Raw genomic sequence first — 10,471 nt, forward strand, 5'->3', positions numbered from 1 at the left:
CACGTGTTTTTGAAATACGTAACAATGTTGAAAAATGCCAGGAACAGAAGGAGTGGTAGGAGAGTGAGGAAAAGTTAACTCTCCTCTTCACTTTTGTACTTCTTCCCACGTCTACATTACTAGATCTAGTGGGCGTCACCTCTTACAGCTATAAACAAGTTGACAATTTTAAAATTTATTTATGTTCCTCATTTATAAAGTAGTTGGCAATTTAAAGATTCATTTATGTTCCTTAAGAATTAATGGTATAGAATTTTATTTGATGTAATTATTCAACTTAAAAAAGATACAGCCCCTCCGTTTTGGTATTCCTGTAAAATATTAATTGTTGTATTGTATTTATAATACATAGTTAGTTCTCGTACAAATAGTTTTACAAACAATCCTAATCAATAGCAGTGGCTAAAAATACCAATATATAAAATGCATTTGATTAAACTCTAAGACACTCACCTGGAAGACGACTTAAACCTGCCGATGACGTAAGAAGGATTTCCTGGAACGGCAAAGCAGACCGAGACCAATTGGGTAATTACTACCAACCAAAGAGTAAAGGTCTTCATCTTGCCTTCTCATAAGATAGTACGAAGCGATAACATCACGCCTTATATAGTACAGTGTAGGGACGACGTGTCGTAATTGGTCTATATAAAGAGCAATGTCTGTTTCTTTTGAAAATACTGCCCATTGTGAGCAACATATGTTCCTAGACTCTAATAGAGTTTTCTCAATTGTGGCAGTCTTGAATGCAAGGTATGCAGAGAGAGGAGACTGGTACTTTGCACCTCGTAAACTATTTTATGAAACAAAAGTAGCGAAGGATACATGATTTTCGAGACATTTACCATCTTTCAGTGATACAATGCAATCAGTATCACTACGTTTCACGATTTGCAAGATCTCACCTCTTTTTCAGGTAAATGATTAAACATAAATAAAGGAGAACGACATAAAACTTTTACAGGAGATAAATTAAAGACAAATAGGGCTAGGTTTGTATTTTATACATTTTATGATTTAAGAAAGTTGAATTATTTACATAAAACGTTAGGCCCATCCTGTCATCGTTTTTGTACATACTGTAAAAGTTTCGTTATATTTAAAGGTTTTTTTGTTTGGGCCCAATTAATATGTATCCTTAATCTCAGGGAATGACAAATATACATTTAATCATTTTATAGCTCTCAATAATTTTATATTAATGGTCTGTAATAACAATCTCCTTAGAAAAAGCAATAAAAAAAATGTTTGTAGGATCTTTATACATAAGTAAATTTCATAAGTTCTACTGATGTATGCATATATATATATATATATATATATATATATATATATATATATATATATATATATATATATTATATATATATGTATATAAGGAAACGAATAAATACTCGTATATGTAGGCAATGAAATTGTTCTAGCCACTGATACATTTATATTGATTTCCTATGTGTTACGGACAAATAATTAATTAGATTAGAAATTGCATTTACATTTCTGAACAATGTTAAAAATTCAAGCCTCTAAACTTGCAAAGTTAGTTTAAAATATATTAAAAAAACTTGTAAATAACAAAGATACTAGTAATAGTTTAAAAGAAACTTTCACTGTGCACCATAAGGCGCTTTTACACCAACCTTTGGAGTATGCGTTGATGAAAACCATATAAATTGGTTGGAGGCATGTATGAGGTTAAGTGTGTAGGAATACTCAAGTCGAGAATCTTTTATCCGGACTAAATCTTCCTACACTAGCTAATTTAAAAGATGCTGCAGAATTGACCTTTCTGTTTTCACTTGATAAATTGCAGGATCACTTCTGGTCATTGGAAAAACTACTCTTCCTTGTGCCAGGCAATAAAATGGCTATGCATATCTTCTTTTGGACGCATTATAGGACAAAATAACTTGGAAATAGTCTAATGATTAGACTCCAGCGGCTGGGAAATGAACTTCTATTTCGGGTAGACCTCCACAGTGGCAGTCTGAAGTCCTTTAAACATTAATTATAATAGACTTTCTATTATTCTAATACAAAGTCACCAGCCAAATATTCAGCCACACATACACACCTTGTGCTTCACATATGTTAATTATATGCTTGATTTATTACTATATACTTTAATGCTGTTATTGTTATTAATATCAATACTATCATTATTACAACAGACTTTATTCGTCAATTAAAACCCGTGTTCACTGTTATACTGATATTTTTATTGTTATGATATTATATTTATTACAATTTTGTTATTAAACTATTCATAATCATGGTTATCTTATTGTTTGTTATATTATTATGGATATGAACTATTAATATTTATTATTGTTGTATATAATTGTAATTGGTTGTTAAGTGTGTACTAAGGTCATTGTATTACACAATAATATTCAAGCCATCTTATAGAATTAGTTAATTGTAATTTTATTATAGTTAAAAGTTTTCTTATTAAGTTTATTTAGAAATATTTCAATAGTAAAATTGCATTGCCGTGGGTATAGAAAAATAAATGAATAATTATACCTGGCAATTCAACTAACAACAGCACATTAGATAGATTAGAAAACCAATATATGGATGAAGAAAATTAAAGAATTAATACGAATATTTTAAGTATAGTATAGTATTGGTACTAGTGGTTGGTAGTTTGGTATTTGGTAGTAGTGGTATAGTATTTTCAGTATATTATGTATTAAGTTTTTTTAATTACGTTGATAATACTTACAATGTAGCATACATACGTACCCTACATATACCCTGTGTTTTTATATTTTAGTGAACAAAATATAAACTCAAGACGACCTTTAGACTTGCGTTTTTGTTGATATAGTTTCTATAAAGAAACTCCGCTGTAAGAAATAAAGAACTGCAGCTATTGATGCGACACACTAATATGATTAATCTTCTAAGTATACACGGTTCGTTTACTAAGTAGTAACCTTCAGTACTAATGAACCAGATTCACTTTAATGACAGAGAGAAGTCGGTAGTCGGGACTTGGACTACCCAAGGACATTTATAATAACAATCAGCAGAGATGGAGCTTTACAACAAACCCCTCAACCTAAACTTTCTAGGTGAACTGTTTGGAAATACTTCTCATACTGATGGGCTTGGAGATAGAGAGAGGAATCGGCTTTCGTCGTCAACTGGCATGAGAGGCTGACATTTGGAAAGTAGTTTTCAAGTTCTACTTTATTCGCAAAAACAGTTACAGTAACAGTAAAAATGCATTACATTCTCCCATTTCCTCAAGCGCGTGGATGACGAGAAAACATTACAATCATACGAGTGGTACAGTATTGAAAATTGTTTTGTTCCTCAGTATTTTGAAATTCATTACGAAAAATAAAAACTACACATTTATTAATAACTTTTGTGAACTTCAAAAAGTGAACTTAAATATATTTACTTTTCACCTATCTTGAGATTTCAATACTTCCGCTATTGAGGAAAGAAGAGTTTTGGAATGCTTAGTTCATTTACAGCAATATTAGGATTTACACAGTAATTGGCATTACATCAGATTTCATGAAGTGAATATAATCACAAACCCAATTTCTCAATTATTTTAACCAAAAAAAGTCCATGGTATTAGAAAAAGTTATGTATGTTTATAAAGAATTTAATATGGTGGAGTCTCTAAGTATTTTGAAAGTTATATAAAAACAACTTTCTAATCATTCAATTGTAAAAATCTGTGTTGTTTAGATTACGACTTCAATGATTCCAGATGATAGACTTGAAATTTATTTAGAGTAAGTCAAAAGAGATGTTTAATGATACCTAAGATATAAAATAAATGAGCTAGTTATAAATTAGCCATTTTCAATTTAAATTATCCTTGCCCGCGAGGTCACTAATTGGAAAACTTTATTCATCCAACTAAACATTTAACAATGCCTTAGGGGGTTTGTTTCGACTAAGCGGTAGTTATGTCACGTTAGATATTGTGAGTTGAACTCAATGAGTATTTTTTTGTACGATACTCTCATCTGCGATTATGAAAAGGAAATCAACTGTAAACTGTTTCCGTTATAGCTACATCATCCAAAAAATAAATATGACCTTTTAGTTACTATAGCGATATAAATCAATGTTGTGGTACTGGAAATGTTTGAAGTTTGCGTGGAAAATTAGTAAGCTACGGTTTAATTATTCTTGAAATCGTTTTCAAGCTCTTTTTTAACACTAGATCAATTTTTAATATGGTGATATCCGGTTACAGGATAGGACTTATATAAATTTTATTATTTATAATATCACAAACTTTAAAACTAATTGTTTTTAGTTTTGACTGGCTCTCGAATAGCTAAAACTCAATTGTAATATATCTAGAGGTTTTAGCTCAATTTTCCTATGTTTATGGCGTTTTAGATAATGAGATTTACAGTAATATAATTTTTATGGATTAAATCAGTTGTTTTAAAGATACATGAGGAGGCAATCCAGGGTAATATAGAAGAACCATCGTGGTCCGTTGCCTTCCGGAAGGTCGGCGAACTAGGCTGTGATTCATGGGGTTAATAATACTCGAAGTGAAAGGGTTGAAGTCCTGTAGTAATATTACTATATGTTAATAAAAACACAACTTTTTCCAAATTGTTTACTTTTTGGGCGAGGCCTGTAGTAATGTTTATAAAGATACGAAACTAGTGGTAGTTTAACGAGTGAAGTGACCTGTGGTGAGACGTGAGTGAAGATCCGCATATCTGCCTCTAAAAACTAGACCATGAGCACGTGGAAAAGCCCATTTTAATCACCGGTTTTAATGTTGGGTATACTCGTATTGTATTTTGAATTTTTGAGATAATAAATTTCGAGTTTTGAGAAACTCAATTTTGATTAAAAAGATAATATAATGATAAGAATTTGACTTTCATACTGTGCTTTAAACAATATGGAATAATACAGGGTGTAAAGTAAGTCCTGATACACCTGGGTATGTTCCAAACGGTTTGAGATGTAACATAGGCTACCTACGAAATTAATTTATTGGACTTTTTAGAAGGTAAAAATATTCTCCCCCCTATTAAAGAGGGTAGTGGGGGATCACTTTAAATTTTATAATTGCCAACACCACTATAACGTGTTATACTAAAGTTCTATTAAGTAATAACACAATGACACGAAGAAAATAACTCTACGCCATTTCTAGCAAAAGTTATGGGAAATAACGCAAAAAATAACAATCTTTAGGGATAATGCCAATTTCTTGCTCATATGAACACAATCCATGCGAGAAATCGTTTAGTCAGATTTTGAGAGGCCCAGCTTATCCCTTTATGTAGTATCTAGTGTTTATGGTGTGCATAGTTTTGGTAAGAGGTGTCTTTTTCTACGTGGCATTACAATGTAAGGGACTGTTTGCCCATAACTTTATCTATAAAACGGTGTAGAGGTGATTTATTAGTGTCATCGTGTTTCTATTGAATATAATGTTAATATAAAACGAAAAAAGATATCGGTTGCAATTTGAACATTTAAAGTTACCCCCTTCTCCCCATTTTGAAAAGGTAGGTGCCTTTTTTGCCTTCAACAAACTCCAAGAAGTAATGTAATAAGTATGGTAAAGGTTGAACATCGATATCTCAATCTGTTTGGAATATATCCTGGCGCATGAGGACTTAATTTACACCATGTATAGTTGTAAGCTAAGAATAGAACAGAAAAATGTTCAATATGGAGAGCTTCGTATGATTTTGAAAGAAAGTTATTGGAAATAATCAAAGGATACGTTTTAGTTCAATTTTAGTTCCAGTATAGATTTATATTTTAGGTGCACTTTGTATAAAAAGAGCCAATTGTAAAAACTCTCAAGGTATCAATGTCTATGTGACTTTTCCTAAACTTTTAGTTATAAATATCTCTAACGGTATTCAAAATATTGAGTAAATTTTATGAGAATATATTATTATTTATCTGTTGTCACAAAATTACCTACTTATTCCGACTGAGCAGGAAGAACTATTGTAGTTTGGTTTATTTATATGAATCAGATTATAGTATTTACTTTATGTGTTACTACTAAGGAGGAGTGGCACAAATTATTAGACGATACAATGCGTTTTAAGCTATACCACGTACACTATTTTAGAAAATCATAAACAAACTACCTATAAAGGTATTTAAAAAGAAATATACACTTAATTCTGATAAATATTTAACACTCTCTGGTCCATCTGGTAGTAGACCGTAGTAAAAGTTTCTAGAGGCAATGAGAACTGTAATTGTAGTGCTATAAAACATAAAACATTATATATAAACCTGCAATTGAAAAAAGAACAATTCCTGAATTACAATATATTGTACTCTATTCGTTGTTACACTTTACTCATTTTATTTATTGCTATTTATTCATTACTCATATTCTAATGCAAGGTGAACACAAGGATGGAATATAATAAACGAGACCATTGTGTCCTGAGTGACTGTCCTTGCCTTCTCCTGCCAAGTGACCTAGACTTGGATGGTGTAGAATGTTGTTCTTAAACTGTAAGTCTGAGTCCGAAGAAGAAGAACCTGTTAAGGCTTCCCGCCACAAGTTGTCAAGTTGTTCCCGAGCGGGAAAGCCACTTCCGCCGTCCGTCGTGGTGACGACACTCTTGTCAATCACAAACTTGTACTGGTGGCAGGTGTTGAAATGTCGAAACACAGCTCCGTAGTCAAAGTTGTCGTTATCACGCTTCAAGAATACATATCTGAAACATTTAAAAAGAAAAAATAACTAATTTATATATTTAAAATTCAAATTAGTTTTTGTATGTAAATTACATGTGTTATACATATTTGGTTGTAAAAGCTAGTTGGACGTTATAATGTAAAAAACGAGTTTTATACAAATTGGAATTAAAATAAGGAAAATTATGTTTGTCCATAAAGATTTCATAAACACTTCACCTTTATCCGGGGGAAGTCAGGCACATATTTTTTATCATAGAAAAATAAGATCTACCATACTGAATAGAAATTCAGAATATTGAAGTATTCATAACACTATTCAATAAAGAATAACTTGATTGTTGATAACTAAGCATATTATCTTATACATAGTACTAATAAAATACATATCAAGTTTTGATTTATTTTTAAATTTAATGAAAATTAAGGTAAATATTTTGTTGGTCTTACATAAAATACATACAAAAAATAAAACTGTTAACTTTCAATTCAAACGATTTTTATACTAAAATAGAAACAAAATAATAAAATTTCGATTTAAATTAAATTAAACACTATGTTTTAATAACATTTATTTTCCTGCAATTTGTTTTGCAGCTAGGATAGAAGAATTATTTGATCTTTAATTAAAGCGTGGTTGATCGTGCCTGCAATGTAAGATTATTCTGAAATCGGTAAAGTCCATTGAAGAGGAATTAAATACTTTGATTCAAGAAAAGAATGTAGACAAAAGAGTCCTTGATATAAATCGGAATAAAAATATAACCTTCCTAAAATCTCTTAGATTGGTAAATTCTGCAAAAGTCAATACTGGTGAAGTAGTGAAATAATAGATGTTTCTAAATCTTTCAATCTTAACAAGTTGTTTTCTTCACCTATTTGTTATATAATACTTCAAAAAGGGAACTCTCTCTCTGCTGCTCTATGCCTAATAAAATGTTGAACTTGGTTGTATATCACTAAATGGTGGAGAAATAGAGATTCCGAGAATGGTGGGCAAATAATAATGTCAACGCAAATCATGTGATAGTATGAATCAGGATGGTTGTACAAGATATATGTGTTGAATTTGAGTTTAGTATTCCTTAAAACAGTTGTGCTGGAGAGTCATAATAAACTTATTGAGATATGTTAGCCCAACGAACTCTCCAAAGCTAATTTAGAGCAATATTGGATCTATCTAATTAACGTATTAGTAATTAATACTTAGGAGATAGAAATTTCAGCTAAATATAAAATAGTATACCGATAATTTCCTAAACATTTCAAAAGTCTCCGGGTTTGTGTGAGCGTTAGTAAATAGTTTTACATTGTCTTAAAGGTAGCCATAATGGAATCGAAAACACCCCATAATATATGGATTTATAACTATAATGAATACATTCCTAAGCCATTTTATAATGAACTATAGACTTGAAATTTTGCATGAAGCCTCAGCGAAGGCTCTTACGCCACATCAAGAAAATATTTTTAGTCTCTGAATACCAGTTTAAATATCCCATGCACTCACTTTGAAGTTCATTTAAACCTGCCGACAGCGTAAAAAGGATTTCCTGGAACGGCAGAAAAGAGCCAGAAGAGCTGGATAATTACTACCAACCATACCTGTAGAGCAATAGTATTCGTCTAGCTTTCTCACACGACTGCTGCAGCTATAATTTTACTAATTATATATTATAGAGTGAGAGACTTGCCGTGTTATAATTTTATAAAACCAAGCGGGATGCATGTTTTTTTAAACATTACTGGTCATTATAAACACCAGATGTTTCTAGGCTATAACTGTATCTTCCCAATTGTCACAGTGTTGACAGTTAAGGATGCAGAAGGAAAGAAGTAAACAAATTTACAATCTGTCAGCTGTTTTACTTAAACATAAGTAATATAAACTAACAGAATCTATACTTCGCTTGCAATCATATTTCGACACGAAGAAAATTGTATAAAAGGCTTTTTATGGAATAAAATATTAGCACTCAGATCTAAAGATTTGTCTTTTAATGTCCTTCAGCCCAGCCGAAAAATCTATAAATGGTGGGCGAACAATTAATAAATGGTGAGTAATTCACAAATATTTTCCAAATAAGACGTTGTAAAACCTTTAAATACTTTTTGAATATAAAATCCTTTTTCACAATTAACGTTTATTTTGTTGAGCAAAAAATATAGCAGACACTGTAAGTATATATTTTACTATGTATTCTTCTGTTACGTGGAACTTTTGATGAAAACAACTTAGCTACGATCAATTTAAATTATCCGCTCCCAGCCACTAATTGGAAAACTTTATTCATCTATTCAAACATTCAAGAAAGACGAAATTTAGGAAGTTTTAATTGCCGATTAAGCAGAAATGTTACACTCCGTTTTAATTCTGAAATTGCTGCTTTTATAATTAATCTCCGTAACGAATAATGCATAAGTAAGCAGCGTGGCAAATGTGGTCTACAATTAATGTATTTTTATACTACTTATTTTAGTAATTTGTTTTTTTCAACCAATGGAATCTAATTGTGGGAAAGTATTTTTCAGTTGGCGTGTTTAAATATCAATTGGACGGCTTTTGTATTGTTTTCCATGTCATGTTAAAATATTAAGCACATATACGCCTTTCTATTTTGATGGTTCTTAGGGAATTTAAACTTCCTACTGTATTGGTAATGGAGATTATGTAGGCTCCTCACGATAATCATATAAATTTCAGTACAATTTGAAAAGTTTACATCTGTATTATAGATAGTTGTATAAAAGCTCAGTATGACTTGTTCTCTGCTTGAAATTGTGATTCTTTAACACAAAGGGCTTTAAACCACTGCGATTGCTTCCATCTTTGCTATGGCTAAAGTTCCGTAATATCCATATGATTAAGTCTCAAACAACTCCTAATATACATAAAATTGAAATATATTGTCTATGAGCCTGCATCATGTTCAATCATGCCTTAGTTAAAGTAAAACATGCGTAATATATTACATATCTTTGAACATAATAAAATATCCATGCACCTAACTCATCTAGTATATATAAAAATACTATTTAAATGAATAAACTATTATAAATAAGTTAATAATAACAATATTTTTACCTCATCATTACATTTTTTAAATGTTATGTGGTTTTGTCTCATCAAAAAGGCGGATCGCAAGGAGCCAGAAGAAAATCTTAAATAAGAGCATAGATCAAGATGTATGTTACATTAAAAGATTTATTTAGTAGAAGGCAATGCCGAAAACTGAACCCAAACGCCCCCCCCTTCCGGAAAAAAGTATCTTATTAAATCCGAAGGGATTTATCGAGATTCTTCACGGATGCGATGAATTAGTTCTGTTCTTGAGTGTTGGCAACAATTATCATAACAATGGGATTTTCCAGACAGTGCAGTCTTGAAAAGTCATTAGCTTTTACATCCTTTTTAGTAAGTGAAAATTGTAGATGACATTTCGAATACCCTTATAAAATTAGAAGGATTCATTGTTTATCTTATTTTATCGATTGTAAAATACGTTCAGACAGGTAACTTTATTTTTCTTTACATATTACACATTTGAACTTTGTGAAGTAAGTGAAGATTTATACAGTGTAAATTGGTTTTTAACGCATGTTTTATCAACTGTAAGTAGTTGCGTATTTTGTTATTGTGATGTCCTTGACTGAAACTAAATGAATGACCCTGCTTATAATGAGGTGATATTGTAAACGCATAAGAACATTAATCGATAAATTTGTGAATTTTTAATATTCTGATACATACGGTTTTATTTTCGATACAGTAAAATATGTTACACAG

The sequence above is a fragment of the Homalodisca vitripennis genome, chromosome 7, assembly GCF_021130785.1.
Source record: "Homalodisca vitripennis isolate AUS2020 chromosome 7, UT_GWSS_2.1, whole genome shotgun sequence".
NCBI classification, from domain to species: domain Eukaryota; kingdom Metazoa; phylum Arthropoda; class Insecta; order Hemiptera; family Cicadellidae; genus Homalodisca; species Homalodisca vitripennis.